We start from the raw sequence: 21,117 nt of genomic DNA, 5'->3' as shown, positions 1-21,117 counted from the left end.
TGGCTTAAATTATTATAAAATAAATTTTTAAATGAAAGAATGAAAATGTTTAGATTAATATGGTAGTCTGTTCTTCTTTTTAAAGAATGCTTACTCTGCATTTGATGGGATGATTAAATCATGTGGTCCAACTATCTAATTATTTAAAAGCCAATGAATTATATTTTGGCTGTATTTTAGATAATTTCAGGTTGTAACATAGTCTTGAGTATAAAAGAGAAATTAAACATTGTGCATTACATAGGTAAGTTTACATTTTTGTGTGTATTTTGCAAGTAGAAGAATGAGATCCTGTTAAAGAGTTGTCTAGGATTTCATTTGTAGCCGATATTTGAAGGATGCTCAGCATTTATCCAAAGAGAGGGAGGGGTATTTCTATCAAAGGAATAGCACATAACACAGGTATAGGGTTTGTGATAGTCACGCTAAACAATCAGAAGTCAGTAATTCAACCTGTAGCCACAACGCAGTGTGTTGTGGTGGGAGGCAGGTCCATGAAGTGAGAAGGACAGTGTGAAAGTAGCAAAAAATGGTCCCCACGTGGCCCTCTGAGGGGTGTGAACCCATCCTGAGCAGCAGGGAGAAGGGCAGTTGGGGGAAGACCCAGAAAGTGTGAGCCCCAAGGGGCAGTCACAGCAGGAGGGATGGGGGAGGGGCACTTACATCAATGTGTTCATTTATCAAGACAAAACCAATAAGGAAACAGTTGTCTTAAATGACACTTAGACAAGTTGATCTTAACAAATATCTACAGGATATTCCATCTAAAAACAAGAAAGCACATTCTTTTTAAGTGCACACAGACCACAGACCATTCTCCAGGATGGATCACATCCCAAGACACAAAACAAATGCCAACAAATTTAAGAGGATAGATATTATATCAAGTTTTTTTTTTTTCTGACCCCAATGATATGAAAATAGAGGTCAATTGCAGGAAGAAAAATGGGAAAAACAGATGAAAAGTAAGCAACATGCTGCTAAAAAAAACCAATGTGTCAATGAATAAACAATGAGGGGGAGTCAGAAAATACCTCAGGAAAAGTTAAAAATTAAAACACGACATTCCAAAATATTTGGGACACAGCAAAAGCAGTTCTAAGAGGGAAGGTTATAGCAATACAGGCCTAACCCAAGAAACAAGAAAAATCTGAATCTTACCACCATATAAAGAAATGTGAAAAAAAAAAAACAAGCCCAAAGTCAGATAAGAGAGAAACAAATAATAATAAAGAGTAAATTAATGAAATACAGACCCCCCCAAAATAAAAAAAAAAACCACTATTTTCTGGAAAAACATAATAAGCTTTTAGACAGCTCATTAGGAAAAAGACAGAGCCCAAATTTTTTAAAAATTTGTGATTAATTTCTTAAAAATTGTGATTAGCGAAGCTCAACTTCACTAATTACCAAAGAAATGCAAATCCAAAACACAATATGAGATACCTCTTCACATCTGTCAGAATGGCTATCACCAAAAAGACCACAAATAAAAAATGTTGGTGAGGATGAAAAAGGAACATTTGTACACTGTTGGTAGGAGTGTTTAAGTTTGTAAAGCCGCTACAGAAAGCAGTATGAAGGTTCCTCAAAAAATTAAAAAAGGAAATAATGTATAATCCAGCAACTTAATTGCTGGGTATATATCTAAAGAAAATGAAAACACATATTAGGAAGGATAAATGCACCCCAATGTTCATATGAACATTATGTACTATAGCCAAGATATGGAAACAACCTAAATGTCCATCAATGGATGAATGGATAAAGACGTGATATGTATATACAATGGAATACCAGTCATCCACAAAAAAGAATGACATTTTCAAAAATTCTGGTGGACTTGGAACATATTATGATTGGTGAAGTAAGTTATGCAGAGAAAGACAAATGCTGTATGATATCATTGATGCATGGAATTGAAAAAATAAAACAGTCATGAATATAACAAAACAGAAACATACTCACAGTTATAAGGAACAACCTAGTGGTTACCAGTGGAGAGGGAAGAGAGGAGGAGCTAGATGGGGTAGAGGATCAAGAGGTACAAACTGCAATATATAAAATAAATAAGCTATAGGGATATACTGTATAGCACAGGGAATATACCAGTATTTTATAATAACTTTAAATGGAATATAATCTATAAAATTATTGAATCACTAAGTTGTACACCTGAAACTCATATATTATTATAAATCAACTATATATCTCAAAGGTTAAAATGTTGCAAAATTTTTTTATTTTTCATTTATTATTTATTTATTTATGTTGTCTGTCTTTTCTAGGGTCTCACCTGCAGCATATGGAAGTTCCTATGCTAGGGGTCTAATTGGAGCTGTGGGCTACACTACAGCCCAAGCAATGCCAGATACAAGCTGTGTCTGTGACCTATAACACCAGATCCTTAACCCACTGAGCAAGGCTGGAGATCAAACCTGCAACCTCATGGTACCTAGTCAAATTGTGAATTGTTTCTGCTGTGCCATGATGGAAACTCCAGTATAGGCTACATAATTTATTTCTTTCTTTTTTTTTCATTCTCTGGCATTTAGGGCCTTGATCTGGAGAGACACCCCACAAGGGGCTAGCTAATTCCTAGAGATAGAAAACAACACCCTTCAAGTGTACCTTTGACATAAAACCCAACAAATCCATAGACAACATTCCCAACTGTCTCCTTTAAAATACAGACACATAGCCAATATTCCCTCGTCCCTAAATCACCCCAAGGAAGGATATTAGACAACTAGGGATCATCCTTATAGCCTAAATCACACCAAATTATTCAAACTAGCCAATCTTTAGGTTACTTGGTGTACCTACATTTTTTCACCCATTCTGATGGCCATCTAAAACCCCTGGAAAAGGCATCCTAAGAGTGCTGGACATAGGTCGTTGGCCACAAACCTAACAACTGGATTGATTTTTAGAAACTTTTTCAAATGATTGAGACCAAGGAAGAAATACAATTTGACTCATGAGCAAAAGCATGAGTTGTCAAAGTAATTAGTATACGGTCCTGGTCCAGCATCTTGAGTTAACTTTCTACTTAGCTGTCATATTTTTTTCTCTTCCTGTCCTGGTGATGTTGGTCTTAGAATAAGAAAAAATAATTGTAATTCATTCAGGAGGAGGCCTCAAAACCAAATCTCTATCAAAAACTAAGGTGTAAGAAATTATGACCTATCTTTTATATTAGCATTCCATAGATTTAGCAAACTTAAAAATACTATTTATAGTTTCTAGAAACCATGTGTTTTTCTTAAAAAAAAATGGAAAATGTCTTAATGGGCACAAAACATATATATTAATAATCCTAAATATTTTTAGCTTCACTGTAAATGGAACTCTATGTTCAGTAATTAATATTCCAGTATCTTACTTGGAAATCACTTAGATTTTTAATGATTTTTCATCTTTTAACTTAATCTAGCAAAACTCAAGTTACCAACATCTGGAAAGACTATTTAGGTGGATATTTCCAAAATATAATTATAGAGTTTAACCTAAAAGCTTTTAATTCATTTACCTCTACTTATTTACTTAAAAGATTCATAATACCAAGTTATTTTTCTTGCTAACAAACAATATCTTACTTGCTTTCTAATAAACCTAGGTGCTATAAAAGTATTATATATAATGTTGATAACTCTAAAAAACATGCCTGTAATAATTAAACCAAAGAGATAACATCTTTAATACCTGATATTAATTCAATACTGAATATTTGCCAGATTATGTAACCCAAAAATTCATTCTGGCCAGTTTCTTTTATATTGCTGAGTATTTATATAAATGCTTAATTTCCTATAATCCAATTTGATAAAGCTTTTACAAATTAACTCTGGGAATAACAAACATCTACAACACGCAGGTATACAAACACACAAATAGATACAAACAGACACCATATAATTTCTTTTTTTTTTTTAAGCATGCTCGTACTATGGTTTTAATAGACTTACATGAACTAGTCAATATAGACAGATTTATAATTCCATACAGTCAGGATGACACACAGGGACGCTGTAAACAGGGATGCGGGACCAGAGAATGGGTGTGCAATGTGGGCGGGGGTGAGGCCCTGGCCACACCCTGAGCTCTCTAGGCTGGACTCTTGCACAGCAGGTGGTGAGGCAGGGGCTCTTGCTGGGACAGGAGGCCAACTCATAGCCCAGGAACCAAGCAGAGGGGCTGGCCCTGCAGTGAAGCTCAGGGGCTGGAGGCTCAGAGAAAAACCCTCCACACTCTCCATCCTCCTCTGCACTGCCAGCTGCATCTCTGTGGCCTTAAAATAGGACTCTGGGTTAGGGCTCTTCCAGGAGCACCTGGGGCCATTAGTGCGGCTCTATGGCGATTCCCAGGCCCTTGGCTGGGTACCTTGATCCCAGGCCCAATGCCCACTCCAACCTGGATCCAGATCAAATAAGGTATGCTCAGCCACACCCAGGTCAGAGGGGGCATTTAGGTTTGCACCTGGCCAGAGGCGAGGCTTGCTCCGGCTCCATGGCACTCCAGTTTCAGGCGCAGCCACTCAGTCTGGGTCCAGTTCAGCTGGAACAAGGGCTATGGGAGTGCTACTTTTGAGCCGCAGGTCACCATCTGTGCCTCCCATGCCCCGTCCCTTCCGCTGTGCCAGAGGGAGCAAACAAGTATCAACTGCACCATCCCAAGAGAAATTGCAACTCATCCATTTTCTTCCCCCCTGGCACTTTTCTCCTACATCTTTTTGCTTTGTTTTATCTCATTTTGGAGGGCTGAGTTGGGTCCAGGAAAGCAAATATGAAACTAAGCCAGATGTGGGGAGCAGGGGGCCATGGAGGCACCAGGTCCTCAGTTGTACCCCCTGCTGCTGCCAGGCACCCTGCCCACCACTGGCCCTCATGGCCCATCTGAGTGGTCAGCTATTGTACTGGCATAACTTTAGGCCTGAGGCTGGTCCCTGCATGCTGCCTGTAGCCAAATGAATGACGAGTGCTGTTTGGCTTTGAGAGGCAGGCTGTCTAGGCTCGATTTGCACATGTCCTGGTAGATGCTGTACAGCAAGATGGGTGTGCCATAAAAGCAGGCGCCTGGTGACATGGCCGAGTTAAGTGAGGAGCCAGTGAGGTTGTTTATGTTGAGGCCCAAGTTGGACATGCTGGGCACGGCGGCAGGGCCCATGCTTGGGGGCATGGTCATGGAGGAGATGTGTCTGTGTTTTAGTGAACATTAATGGAAACATATTGAGTAATAAGTCTACTAATTACCAAAGGACAGGATAACATTTTACATAATAGAATGACTATGACTCGAGTCATTCTTCACTGCATGCTGAAATTTTCATGTGAATTATTTCTTCAAATGATAGCCTGATTTTTCTATATAATATTGTTATATTAACTTCCAATAACTTAAAAGTGAAAAGGAATTCCATGAATTAATTTAAAAAGATTACCATAATTTTTTTAGTGCATTGGGCTTTTAATTGTGTGTGTTAGAGACTTTTCAGCTCTGTCACAATTAAAGGAATAAGGTAGAATTCTAAATAGGATAGTTTGTAAAAGCATGAGTCTCGAAAATAAACCAACACTGTAACAAATAACAGGAGGCCTGGATAAAATGCCTTTGCTTTGAAACTATCTTTCTTCTTCTGCTGCATAGGGAGATCATAAGGGCCAAAACCACTTCATTCTGCTCTCTGTTCCAATCCTGTAACATAGCTCCATGAGAGTTTTTTAGGAAAATCTCCCTAATCTTAGTGGTTGCAAAAGAATATGGTCAGAGCACTAGCATCTTCCTTACAAGCCATGCTGCTCTTAACTGCAGCAGGATGCCCAACAGAAACTGAGACTGCTTGAGCCCTTCCCATAGCCATGGGCCCTCAGCCTCTTTTGGAAATGGCCCTGGAGTGTGAGGCCTTTTCTCTTCTGTATGACCCTTGTAATTCTCATTCTTGTCACATGTCATTTGTGGGGCATCACAAGATTGGCATTGTGATAGCTTTTCACTATATTCACTTTTTTAGCCTTAAGTAAGATTGTGGTGTAGCAAAAAAATAGGTTAATGTTTTCACAAAATGTATCTTGTACACTATATCTTTAAAATAAAACATCTGATCAATGTTAAACTTCATAAATAAGATAGTTAAATCAGATTTTATAATGATGTTTTACTCATAATTGATTTTGGCAACTTCATTAGTTCAAAGAACTGGATTATGTTAATTATTTAGATCTAATCTTTTGTTAAAATGAATTAATTTTTAGTTTTTGTCTTTCCAGAAGGATTTGAGTTTTGAGAGCCTCCATTTGTGGTTGGTTTTTGCCTCTAGATAGCACCATATAGTCATGAGTATGGTTGAAATTATTGTGGAGCTGGAGTTCACAAAGACCATGAAAACTACACGAAAATATTAATAAAAGTTGGAGACATCCTAGTCATGCTTAGAGAAGATCAGGTAGCTTGCTTTGTCCTCTTACCTAAAGGCATGGGAGACAAACACATTTAGTGCAAGATGGAAAATGTCCCATCAGTGAAAGGTGCATTGTAATTTTCACAGCAGAAGCACTCTCTGCATGTCTACCTGCACAGAAAAACACTGTAGTGACCCTAACTGTTTACAGGAAAGGCCCTTACTAGGGGTCAAAGAGCCTGGTCTCTCCACTCAACTGAGCTGAGACTGCCTGATGCTTGCCCTGCAGCACCCCCTCAGCATCCTCACCAGAGGGTCCACTGAATGTGGCAATCTGCCAGCTGCTCTATCAGGCATGTTTTAACTCTGGAACATATAAAAAGGAAATCCTTTTTGGGGTTTGGTTTGGACTAATTAACTCCATTACAAATTTTTAAATCTTCTTTTAGTACAATGCAGACTCATTTGAAAGTATTTTCCATCTATTTTCCATCTTTGGTTTGGAATGATTAGATATAACAAATGTATGAAATATTAATTTATTCAGAAAATAGGTGGTTCTTGTACTTTAAAACTTTCCAAATGTACACCTAAAAATATCTTTTATGTTCATATTAACCTGAGTCTGAAATGTTGAAAGCCCCTAGTGGTTTGTAAGAGTAAATCATTGTCCTAGGGGACAGGACATCCTGTGGTCATATTTTAGTTTGTATGTTTGAGGGTCTTCTGATTCATGGCATGTCATTTTCAGTTCAGAGGATTTCACCATCACCATGCACTGTGTTTGGTAGCAAGGGGTTTGTCAGTTATTAAAAAGACATATAAAACATTCACTAAAATACATCCTTGGGAAAATGTTGTTACTTTGGATGCTTCCAGAATCGAGATTCCCACATTAATAGTCTTTTTTGTTTTCCTTTAAAGATACATTTTTAAATATTTAAAATGTTTTCAAGTTGACATTTTAATGAATATTTATTATATGCTGTTATACTACGTACAATACAACAATGTGTTGGTTTATATAACATAAATTAAAGATATAGTTCAACTTGATCAAACTATGTACTGAGATATTTTTTTTTCGAAGAACAGATGAGTTTGCTGAGTGAGCAAAACTTCTTATCACTTTGTGACTAATTACATGTATTTATGAAATATCAATCTGGGAGTAGAATTAGAATCTATGTTTCATTACCACCATGGAAGATCATGAAGTCGATTCATTTGTACAGTCATTAAAACATGTTTTTGCTAATATAGCACTTTAACCAAACAACTGCACCTGTGTGAGACATGTCTTTTTGGGAGCCAGTGGTAGGTATGGATGGGAATAATACCCCTGGAAACTATCAGAGCACAAATATAACCTGCAGAGTCATTCCATGTGCATTGAAATTTCCTGAAGTGCAAGTATTTATGATTCTTTCTATACTATTCTATGGTCAATATTTAAATAAAAGTAGTTTGGTAGCATATAGTAGCATAATACAAATGATTATGTGGTGATCCCTGGCAATTATTCTGTTAAAACAAAACTGTAACTGTAATGTGATCACATTTCCAGGATTAAGCTATTCTATTACTTTTTTCCCTCTAAATTGTTAATACAAATTATGTAAACTGGATTAAACACTTGGGAAAGTAAAAATATCCTTGCTGTTTCATTTGTTCCACTTCTGCAACCAAGTAAGAATGACAATGGCAAACCTGATTCCATGGGACTCCATGAGTAACTGCCAGAACTTTCTGATTGTGACTTGCTTGGGATTTAATGGACTATATAATTATCAAGAGTTAAGTAAATTTTCGGTAAGATATTCAATGGATTAATTCATTTCTTGATTTGATCTTTCTGGTGTTCCTATGTTGCACCAGACACTATTAGCTGCCTTTATGGAAACATGAAAAGAAGGGGCAGGTCAAACAAAAAGTGAATTTTTACTTTTTTTCTTTTTCTTTTTAGGGCTGCATCTGTGGCATATGGAAGTTCCCAGTCTAGGGGTGGAATCATAGCTGCAGCTGCAGGCCTACACCACAACCATGGCAATGCCAGATATGAGCCACATCCTGACCTACATTGCAGCTTGTGGCAATGCCAGGTCCTTAACCTACTGAATGAGGCCAGGAATAAAACCTACATCCTCATGAATACTAGCCGGGTCCTTAACCCACTGAGCCACAATGGGAGCTCCAAAAATGAATGTATTAATTGTAGGAATTGGGAATTTATTAATTATAGTACATTTTTGGCATCATTTTCCATATAGAGGGACAGGAAACACAAAAGTCCTTTATTTAGGCTGAAAAGAGCTTGGTCGTTCCAAGACCAGAAGTAAACTTCAGTTGCAAGGTAGCTGAAGCTCCTTGGCTAGGTTGCATAACACAGCTGATGGAATGTACAGTAGGAGTGTATTTGGCAGAAAAGTAAGAAAGGGGAAGAGCCTAGATTAAAAAAAAATCCCATTATACCTCTGAAACATTTACAGGTGAGCCAATCTGTTTACACTATCCTCAGGATAACATGGGGTGGAGATGGGAAGAGGACACTGTAGTGTTGATGCAGTCAGGTCAGCATAGGGCTGATTGTTGAAGCTGAGTGTCAGGTGTGGGGTTCATTATGCTACTGATCTTTTGTCTATACCATTGACCTTGAATAGTTGCAGGCATTAGGGGCACCAACCCTCTGCACAGTGGAAAACCCACTGTCACTGACAGTTGGTCATCTATATCCTTGGCTCCTCCTTGAATTGTGTCATACTTACTGCATAGGGTTTACTATTGAAAAAACTGTGTGTAAATGGCCCAAATAGTTTAAGGGTCAGCTGTACTCAAATGTTCTTATAATAAAAAGAAAAGGGTCATCAGCTACCAAGAGCAACTTATAAAAGTGAGTCAGTAGGTATGAGTTTCTAAAAAATAAGAACTTTAGAGTAATGTTCATAGAATAACAAGTTTTGAAAAGTATTATTTGTCATATTGTAATGGAATATATGGAGAAAAAGAACAAGTTTGCTTTTCTGTTAAAATAGGTTTCTGTTTAGAAAATATTATTTCATTAACTGTAGGGAATAAAAATATGAAAGAATGTTAGCACAAAACCCCCAAAAAAATACACCTGCAGGAGTTTTCTGGTGGCCCAGCAGATTAAGGATCCAGCATTGTCATAACCATGGTGTGGATTTGTTCCATGGCCTGGGAATTCCCATATGCCAAGGGTGCAGCCAATAAACAAAAATGAAAAACAAAAAACAAAAGAAAAAATCCCATAACATGCAAATCCTTTACCAAATGTATTTTATAGCAGTGAAATTGCTCATATAATCAGCTACTTTAATGCATTTATAACTTTTCCTCAGGTTCATCACAAATTTTTATTCAACTTAAAGTTGTATTTCTTTTTCTTTGGTATAAGACATTCTAAAAATAAGGATATGCTCTTAAATTTCAGGGCAAGCCCTTCACAAGTGTTAACGGAAAAACTACACCAACTGAAGGAAAAGTGGGCTTCCTTTATCCATCACCCACCAAAACATTCTGTAATCCAGACATGTGTTTTTTCCACACTGAGCAATTCTCCAGTTCTTGGCAGACAACCAGACAGGTGTTCTGTGATCTGACACAACTCTGAAACTAATTAGTATTGACAGAGCCCTAAAGGTTACAGGCTTAACCCACAAGATTGTCTCCTCCTCCTCCACCTTCTGATAGTGTGTGGTTGATTCCCTGATACCTGACCAGAATCCCAAAGGGCTTACCATAATCACCTTCTAGCATAAACTCACACATAGTTGGAAGGTGCATTTATGGATAATAAAAGACAGTCTGTTTTCACCTTTATGTTCTTATCATATAGGAAATTCCATTTGTTTTAGGAACTATGTGTTTGGAAGGGGAAGCTAAATGTATATATTTTTTTATTATAGATCAGTATCACAAAGGAAAGGAGGCTTCAAAAATGTTGCAGCTATACCATGTTGAATCATATAAGTTGCTGTTTTCGTAGGTTAAAAAACAACTTTCAAAAAGTCCTTGGTTTTGTGGCTTTGACCTAAACACCGTTTTTAAAAATGATTTATATTTTTTCTATTATACTTGGTTTACAGTGTTTTGTCAATTTTGTACTGTACAGAAAAGTGACCCAGTGATGCATACATATATACCTTCCTTTTCTCATGTTATTCTCCATTATGCTCCACCAGAAGTGATGAGACATAGTTCCCAGCACTATACAGCAGGATCTCATTGATTATCCATTCCAAAGGCAATAGTTTGCATCTCTTAACCTCAGATCCCCAGTCCATCCCACTACCTCCCTCTTCCCCTTGACAACCACAAGTATGTTTTCCAAATCCATAATTTTCTTTTCTGTGGAAAGTTTCATTTGTGCCATGTATTATATTTCAGATATAATTGATGCCACATGGTATTTGTCTTTCTCTTTCTGACATACTTCACTTAATATGAGAGTCTCTAGTTCCATCCATGTGGCTGCAAATGGTGCTATTTTGTTCTTTTTCTGGCTCAGTAGTATTCCATTTTGTATTTATACCACACCTTCTTAATCCATTCCTCTGTTGATGGACATTTTTGTTGTTTCCATGACTTGGTTATTGTGAATAGAGCTGCAATGAACATATAGGTGCATGCATCTTTTTCAAGGAAAGTTTTGTCCAGATACATGCCCAAGAATGGAATTTCTGTGTCATATGGTAGGTCATTCCTGGCCTGATTTCTGCTCAGCAGGCAAAAGCTGAATGCCTTCCCACTAAAACATGTTAACAAGACACACATGCCCACTCTCATCACTTTTATTCAATATAGTATGGGAAATCCTAGCCAAAGTAATTAAACAAGCAAAAGAAACATAAAATGTATTCAAATAGGTTACCTTTTAAAGTTGTACCCCCCAAAAAACCTAGCAATAAACCTGACCAAGGAGGTGAAAGACTTACATGCTGAGAGATCTAAAAAACATTAATCAATGAAATTAAAGAGAATTCAAAGAAATGGAAAGGTATCCCATGCTCCTGGATTGGAAGAATGAATATTGTTAAAATAGCCCTACTACCCAAAGCAATCTACAGATTTGATTCAATCCTTGCCAAGTTACTCAAGACATTTTTCACAGAACTAGAACAAACAATCCAAAAATTTAGGTGGAACTACAAAAGACCGGGAATTGCCAAAACAATCCTGAGGAACAAAAACCAGGCAGGAGGCATTAGTCTCCCAATCTTCAGACAATATTACAAAGCCACAGTAATCAAGCCAATATAGTACTGGTACAAAAACAGACGCACAGACCAATGGAACTGAATAGAGAACCTAGAAAAAAATCCAGACACCTAGGTCAATTAATCTTTGACAAAGGAGGCAAGAATATAAAATGGGAAAGAGAAAGTCTCTTCAGCAAGTGGTGCTGGGAAAACTGGAGAGCTGCAGCTAAATCAATGAACCTAGATGGTACCCTCACAGCATGCACAAAAATAAACTCCAAATGGCTTAAAGACTTAAATATAAGGCAAGACACCATTAAACTCCTAGAGGAGAACATCAGTAAAACATTGTTTGATATCAACCATACACGTTTTTTCTTGGGTTATGGCCACCAATGGTTTGGGGGAAGGACCTGGGCTTGGAGAGGAGGAAGGGTTCCTGGACCATCCCCTTGGAGACAACCAGATAGGTGGGTACATATACTGTGGTGGAGCCCACCAAGAGCCATTTGACAAGCCCTCAGGCTGATTAACCCAAGAAACAGAGGCACCAGTCATAGCCATGTCTGCTGCATGTTTCACACAATGCAGTCACTGCGGCATAAGGGCATAATACCCCCCAGGGCTAGGCTGTCCTTCCATTGCAACCATTCCACCCCTGCCCCAGTGCAAGCTCTCCAGGCAACCTTGGGCTGAGGCAGCACCCACCATGGCCACCAGCAAATCCTCTCTCTGCCCTCACTCCATTCCCCCAGAGAGGGGGTTGGCAGGTGGTTAGGAGAGGAGTGGTGGCAGGGACATAGGCCAGGGAGGTTTTGGTGAGTGGCATGGAAGAGGGGCAGTAGGCTCCACTTGGTCAGGGAGCTTCTGGGAGCTTCTGCAGCCCACTAAGCAGCCTCCCACCCACCAGCCACAGCTGCTGAGGCTGCCAGCACTGACTTCTGCTGCCAGAAAGTGCCAGCCTCATTCACCTCTTTGAGTCTCCAAGCCAGGTCTTCATCCCCAGGTGTCTGCATGAGCCACCCTGGGCCTTGTGCCACCTTTCAGGCTGAGCCTGCAGGCTTCTAACCACCAGGCAGGAGAGTGGCATTCAGATATGGGGGTGGTGGGCCGGTCTGACCACCACCCCTCTCCAGGCCTGCTGCTACTCAGTCCTGAGGGGCTGCTCCATGAGTCCCTGGCAAGGTGCACAGGTTCTCTAGTCACATGCAGCCAAGCCTCGGCCGGCACTGTCTGGAAGGGAGCAATCAGAGTGGAGAGGGCAGTGGAGGGGCTGGCCTCACTACCCAGACTGAGGCTCTGTGCTGGCTCCCCACCCAAGTCAAACTCCTGTGAGCAGTGCCACATGGTACTGCCAGACTTGGTCAGGGACAAGAGGGGCCCCCCTTGTGGGTGCTAACCAACCAACCATTGAGGATACCCCAACAGCCACAGAAGATTCCAAAGCGCTGCCTGCAGCCCCTGCTTCTTCAGGCTCTGAGGAGAGATGTGAATAGAGAGGCCCCTGTTGAGGATTGCAGGGAACAGTGACTCTGGGGCATTAGGCACCTCCAGGCTGCAGGGGAGCAGGTGGGTGAGGGGTGCTCATAGCCACCATGGGCTGGGCTTCAGGCTCAGTAGTACCTCCCACCAACATCTAATGGTGCTTTATCTTTCCTTCTTTCCTTCTTTCCTTCCTTCCTTCCTTCCTTCCTTCTTTCCTTCTTTCCTCCTTTCCTTCTTTCCTTTCTTTCTTTCTTTCTTTCTTTCTTTCTTTCTTTCTTTCTTTCTTTCTTTCTTTCTTTCTTTCTTTCTTTCTTTCTTTCTTTCCCCCTCACTCCCCCTACCACTTTTAGGACCACACCTGCAGCATATGGAAATTTCCTGGCCAGGGGTTGAATGGGAACCAGAGCCACAGAAAGCCAAATGTGAGGGGCATCTGTGACCTACACCAGAGCTCAGGGCAACACTGGATCCTTTAGCCCACTGAGCCAGTCCAGGGATCCAACTGAATACTCATGGACACTAGTTGGGCTGGTTACCACTGAGCCACAATGGGAACTTCTTAATGGTGATTTTCTAATGCATTCAAGATATGTAATTGATCCAATCAAACTCCTGCTTAAAAGTTTGTGGCAAAAGCAGCTACAGACACACTGAGTGTGAGTCAGTCTCCTTTTCAGATGCAGGGGTAGGGGGTCAGAGACCCTGCATGCCTCAGTGTGTGTTGGGAGGGTGTCCCAGAGCTCCTCTGAATGACTGTGAGGGCTGCTGGATGGACAGCCCTTTCCTGCCGACCTTCTGAGAGAGTCTGGTTGTTGACATCAAACAAAACAAATGTACAATCTAAAAGTGGAGAATTGTTTTATTTGGGGCAAACTGAGGACTTAAGCCTGGAAGGCAGCAAGCCTCTCAAGTAACCCTGAGAAAACTGCTCAGAGGAGGTGAGGAGGGAGTTAGGATATGTAGGAATTTTTTTTTTTTTTTGCAACCAAGGGCAGGGAATAGGAATAAAAACTTACTATTATTATCAGAAAACCAGATATCTCAAGGAATTGAGAACTTTTCTGTGGGAAGATGCAAAACTGGGCTCCCTGAAATCATTCCTTTGACCATGCACCTTAGTTATCTGAGGCCAGAATCTTGTGATTTCACAGAGAAACTGTTAGGAGTGGCTGCAGTCTGATGGCTGCTAGATGGCAGATATTCTTTGTTTCCTTCCTGAGATCCCTCAGGGTTCACCTGCTCACCCTTGGAGGTGGCTGCAGGCACTGATGACTGGGACATCCTTTGCTTTTTTTTTTTTTTTTTAACTGGCTGGGCCATCTTTCAGATAGCTCTGAAATAAAGCTCCAAAGAGGCAGGGGAAATAATATTAGTGTGTATGTGATCGAGGTGAAGGGGGGAGGTTTGTGCAACCGTGTACACAATTTCACAAATTTTCTACTGGTCTCATGAAGTTTACTACTGGTCATGAGGAGCAGACATCATCAGGAAGGATTTTAGTGTTTTTCTAGACAGGAGGAGATGCAAGGATTGGACTCATAAACCCTCTCCTAAAAATATAAAAATATCTATAGACCTGTTTGGCAGTTTTCCCAGAGCACAGAAAGCCTCACTCCTGATATCCAACCTGAGCTCCACTCAGGGGGTGTTGCAGGTCAGCAGCTGCAATGGTCCATGATTTAATCCACATAGATGCTGATGGCAAGTGCCAAACTCCAGTGTACAGAAGGAATACTTTTCTATCAGTGGCTTACCCTCTATTTATTTATTGTAGGAGATTTTCATTGGATTTCAAATAAACTAGGAGAATAAAATTAAACAACTGTTTCTTAAGGCAATGCTATAAGATTATAAAACATGATTTGAAGAAGGCCAATTTAAAAAAACTTGGGATGCAGGACAATGCCATTGTCATAAACAGCCACACAGTGCCCTCTGGTGGCTCAAAGAGAAATACATGAGTGCTGAGGACTCCCAGGTTCTGTCAGCTACTGCTGACTTCAGCTATCTTCCCAAGTCTGTAAGAGTCAATATATTTGGGGTGACTTTTAGTGGAATTTCTTCTATTGTCATTTTGCACTATGAGAAAATAAGTCTCTTTCCAAGTACAATATTTCAGGGAGTATTTATTAAGCACCTGCGTCAGGCCCTGCTTTCTAAGACAGAATCTAGGAAGTCACTGCCACACAGGAGTGGGGTGGGGAGGTATTGTGATAACTGATCTATACCACAGCTTTGTATATCTGGTTTGAAGAAAATAGCTTATCACTATCAAAGAGTATTTATGGCTTCTTTCTGACTAAAAGACCCCTTGTTTTATTGAAAATTGGAAAATTATTAATCAGCATATTTGTATACTACCATTTAAATTTAGATCTGAAGTTATTCCAAACTTCAGAAGTGAGTCCTACATTCTGATTCACTTCTTATTTGGTGTGAATAATTACCCCTGCCCTTTAGTATTTCAAAATATAGTATATTAATGGCTGCCCAGTGTTCTTTATTGTATCTTCTACATGAATGACCTATTTCTAGAGTTCCTGTTGTCAGCTTCCTCCATCAACCATATCTTGATTATGTCTGAAAATGAAGTTAAGTTGCTATGAGCTCCAGGTAACTTACAAATGTAGGGTTATTAGCTGAACTTCTAGAGCATTTGTACTTTATCCTTTTCTCTTAGGAGGGCAGACACTTAATCTTTAGTCTCTTTCTTTAGATTAGAAGCTTCTCCTTGGCCATGATGCTGCTCAATCAGTTCTCCATCCAGCTACTAGCACAGTGCTTGGCATATGGTAAACTCAACAAAGATATTAACAAAGATGTGCAAAACAATACATATGAGTTACCCTTTTTTTTTTTTTTTGCAGAAAACTGTGTCTATAAAAATCCATTGTGCCCTTCTTGGGAGCACACTGCTGGGCTCCATTATCTGGCATCACTTGCAGCATATGACCCTGTGTTTGCCAATAGAAAATGAAAGGACTGATGTGTGACACTCTAGACTGGCTGATAAAATCCTGGCACAGGAATTTCTTTACATCAATTGGTAGAGATGTGGATGAAGTCCTGTGGTTGAATAGAGAGGTGATAGACAACTGTGTGTTCCTGAATGACCTTGTCAGGGGGCTCAGTCTTTCCAACTTAACCAACCACCCAGCACTGTTATGTGGGAAAATACATCATGATATGCTACTAAAGTTCAGGGGCTATTTGGTAATTCATCATAAACAATATATCTGCAAAAGGTATAAATCAGATGATTAATTTAAATAGTAGACAACCTATATCATTTAAAATGACCAAAATTACTATGAATAATTATATGCCAACAGATTTGAAAAACGAGAAGAACTGGGCACCTTTCTAGAGACATTTAGCCCACCAAACCTGAATCATGAAGACATAGATCATTTAAACAGACCCATCACCAGAAATGAAATTGAATATGTAATGAAAACACTCCCTACAAACAGAAGTCAAGGATGACTTCACTGACAAATTCTACCAAACATACAAAAAGAACTTATACCCATCCTTCTTGAACTTTTCCAAAATGTTGCAGAGAAAGGAATAAGCCCTAAGACTATCTCTGAAGCCACCATCACCCTACTGCCAAAAACAGAAAAATATACTACAAAAAATTAAAAGTATAGGCCAATATACTTGATAAACATAGGCACAAAAATTCTCAACAAAATCAAGCCAACCAAATCCAAAAACACATCAAAAAGCTCATACACCACGACCAATTGTGACTCATCCCAAGTTCTCAATGATGGTTTAACATACACAAATCAAGCAACACTATACACCACATTAACAAAAGAAAAGTCAAAAGAAAGAACACAATCATCTCAATAGATGCAGAAAATGCATTTGACAAAACCAACATCCACTCATGATTAAAAACTCTCACCAAAGTGGGTATAGAGGGAACATATCTCAACATAATAAAAGCCATTTATGACAAACACACATCCAGTATAATACCAACATAATACTCAATGGAGAAAAGCTGAATGCCTTCCTGCTAAAATCAGGGAAAAACAAGAATGCCCACTCTCACCACTTTTATTCAACATAGTATTGGAACTCTTAGCCACAGCAATCGGGCAAACAAAAGAAATAAAAATAAAAAGTGGAAGAGAAGAGGTAAGATTGTCATTCTATGCAGATGACATGAAACTATATATAGAAAACCCTAAGGACTCCACACAAAACAGTTTCTAATCAAGGAATTCAGCAAAGTAGGACAATATAAGATTAGCCTTAAGAAATCTGTTGCATTTATGTATACTAACAATGAAATATTAGAAAATGAATATAAAAATATGAAACCTTTTAAAATATACCCCCAAAGTATGTTATAATTTTCCAACATATAAAGAAAACCCAGAGATACCAAAGTTAATATCAAACCTGAATACTAAATCTTGGCATCAAACTGCATCACAAATATATGCCAATAAGAATTCAGGGCTGTGGAGAGTAGAGAATATCACTGATGTATTGTGTTGAAGACTGCAGTTCCAGTAATTAGATGCTAACAGTGTCCCATGGGGTATCTAGCTTGTATATTATTTTCCTAAAGCCTTAGGGCATTTGCATAATCAACTCCATTCATTTAGTCTTAAGAAAAATGGGCAAGACTACATATCTTGGTTTCATCTGGACATAAGACATATAAGTATGTAAGGGAAAACCATCTATATGGTAATATTCTAGAGATAGCTTTATTAATCCAAGTTTATTTTTCTATTTTCTTATGAGAGTACATATATATATGTTCCTATGTTTCTAAGCATAGAGGGGTCAAAAGAAAGGGTCTTGAAACTCTCATAGACTTTGTCCTATGTATCTCTTGCTTTGGGTAGGATACTGATGTGTATGCCTATCCCATGCTAAACTATAATTGCTAGTGTAGTTTTTGGTAAGCTGCTTGAACCCTTTTAACAAATTAGAGAATTGGGTTTTTTGAATTCTTCAGACTTGAAATTTATATCTGAAGTGAGTGCAGTATTAGGTATTGTGCCTGCAAACCTCAAAGAATATCTAACTCCAGGTACCCAGAAATTCCACTCCTAGGTATATACCAACTAGAATTGACAACAGATACTCAAATAAATACACACAGCTCAATGTTCATAGCAGCACTATTCACAATAGCCAAAAAGTTTAGTGGCCTAAATGTCCATCAAAATATCAATGGCTACATTATACCATACCACAGTATGTATAGTGAAATCTTACTCAACTATAAAAACAAAGTACTAGTATATGGTATAATGTGGATGTGCTTTGAAAACATTATGCTAAATGAAAGATTCCAAGCACAAAAATCCCATACTTTATGATTCATTTTATATGAAGTATACAAAATGGGTAAACATTATATGTAAAAACAAAGATTAGTCATTATCAGGACTTGGGGGCAGAAGAAAGTGAAAAATTCCTTAATAGGTACAACATTTTTTAGAGGTGATGGAAATATTTTGGAGGTAAGTACAGGTGTGCTTTCACAGTATGGTTTAAATCTACTGCACTTTTTTTTTTCTTTTACAATTTTAATTTTATATCATGAGAATTTGCTTCAATTAAGAAAAGCCAGCTAAAAAAGGAATTGAAATTTGATCCTAATTTTTATCTTTATTCCTCAGTCTCTGAAGGAATTCATTCAAATTTTTCAAAGGAAGAAAGCTTTCCTCTTTCTAGCTAAAATTCCAGGGCTTCCAAGTTCCATGCTATTGATAAATGACCAAAAACAAGTCAGTTAATTCTTCATTTTAACCTTCTATCCCTAGTTTTCTGAGCATTTTTATAATAAATATTGGCTTAATATCATTAACTATTCTCCACCTCTGTTGAGATGACTGGTATTTCTACTTTATTAATATGGTGAATTATATTGATAAAATAAAAATGTTATACCAAAATTTCATTTTGTTCATTTTTTAGTTGCTTAATTTTATTATTGTTACACCATTTATACAATTACATACAATTTCAGCACATCCATTTTACATATTTTGCTGATGGTTTCTTATTTTTTTTTCCATTTTCCAATGAGTGAAATGCTGGTGTCTGTGACACAGAATGGAAGAGAACCTGGAACTTCAATGAATGCAGGCTTTTTTTTTTTTCATTTCCACTGACCAATGAACAGAACTACAGGTGCACCCAAACCCAGACATGTATTAACATGTCCTGAGAAATCTAGGGGAGCTAAGTAGGATGAGAGAATGTTTGTTCTTCCCAAAAATACCTGAGGAGGAAGCATGAAGTCTTGCTATGGAGATACATGTGGACAGGCTAAGGGGGCTGTCTGAAAGATGGTATTCATCCATAACATACATATATACATACATACATATATATATATATCAAAATAAGAAATGCTGTAAATTAAAAAGAAAACTCAGAAAATATTGCCTTCATAGAGATCTGATAGCCTTAGCATGGAACCTGCCAGCAGAATCAAAATGCATCATTCCCAATTCCCCCTTGCAGAAGACAAGATGTTTGGGATCTTATTGGTGGAGTATATGCAACAGCAGTTCAAGTACAAAAGAGGTACTGTGCTTTCAGACATTTCAGTCCTGGCCTGAATGGTAGAGGTGACTGAAAGCATATTAGATATTCCCCCACAAAAATACTATTTGGATTATCCCCACCCCCTCTCTCCCTCAATGGGACCACATTCTTTTTCCCTGGCAATGCATATCATTATTTCCAATTTGAAACCAGTTAGTGTAGGAGAGGAGAGAGACAAAGAGAGAAAGAGAGAGAGAGAGAGACAGGTCATTGATAAGCTGTATTTTTTTTTTTCTCCAGAGACTGTCCTTGTTACTTTGACTTCTATGGTTTGAATCAAATTAGCTTGGGGTTTCAGATATGACCTCATCTGAGGGGGCTGCTGGGGCTGTGGGGGCCTGGGCCTTCAGCATGGAACTGGGTGATTCTGTGGCTGCTGGGAACTCCTTGGAGGATGGGGCAGCCTCAGGGCTGCTGGGTTTTGAGTCCAAAGCTGGGGCCCCATCACTTTTCTTCCCTAGAAGGACCTTTGGGAACCTCAGTCTTTGCCAGTTACCCTGTCTCCTAGTTCTTGTCACCCTTGTTGGGGACCATGGGCTTCACAGTCATCTCAGTCTCCAAAGCCTTGGGGGCTTCATTGCCCAAACTTGCTCATGCTCAGCATCACTTGGGGGCTCCTGCTTCCCCTCCAATCCCTCCTTCTTCTCCAGCTCTGCCTTTGGCGCATCTTCCTTGGCTGCCTAGAGGCATCTTCCTTGCCCTCCTTCACCTCTGGTGTTTCCACAGCCACCTGGGTCTCATTCTCCTTCAGGGTTCCCTCCTCTTCTGTCCCAGTTCCTTCGGCCTTCTTGTCTTTGTCCTTGGCCTTCTCATCCTTCACACTCCACCCCTTCTTCTTCTTGCTCAGCTTGCCTTCCATCTTGGAGTTTGGGTCTGGGTGCCCATGCCACCCCTGGGTGAGCAAGGGGCCACCAAGGGGCCTGGATCAATGGCATTGCCCAGCTGGGTGCCTGGCTGCTGGCTGAGGACCTCTGTCAGACTCAAAGGCAGAGCCTGCAGCAAGTAGAGAGTTGGAGCTCTGCCATTTGCCACTATCACTGCTACTACCCAAGCTTCCACTTTTTTGATTAAATACCTCTTGGATAAGATGTATTATCCTTTTTGTATATCAATGAATTGATTTAATGTCTTAAATATTTGCATATATATATATGATCTGCTTCCCTGTAATTTTCTTATCTGGTGATGATGGCATTATACAATGAATTGTAAAATGTTATTACTCTGTGTTTGGGCTAAGAGTATGTAGGATTCAAATGATATCATCTCTGATATGCCATCTATATGGCATAGGAAATACAGACCAAATATAGGTAGAAAATCACTCAGATATTACTACTCTCAGATATACAAGCTCAGGAAGATTTTTATATACTTTGGTCTGGACTTTATCTTTGTGCTTAGAATGATTTTCTTTTTCATTTA

At 39.0% G+C, this 21,117-nt stretch overlaps 1 pseudogene; it reads right to left on the bottom strand.

The window, feature by feature from the left end:
* Positions 1-19,973: 19,973 nt before the first annotated feature.
* LOC110258757 lies at positions 19,974-20,551 on the bottom strand (annotated as a pseudogene).
* Positions 20,552-21,117: the final 566 nt, after the last annotated feature.

Source organism: Sus scrofa, unplaced genomic scaffold, assembly GCF_000003025.6.
Source record: "Sus scrofa isolate TJ Tabasco breed Duroc unplaced genomic scaffold, Sscrofa11.1 Contig42, whole genome shotgun sequence".
NCBI classification, from domain to species: Eukaryota; Metazoa; Chordata; class Mammalia; order Artiodactyla; family Suidae; genus Sus; species Sus scrofa.
Note: the sequence above shows the minus strand (reverse complement) of the source record. Positions and strands in the feature narration are given on the sequence as shown.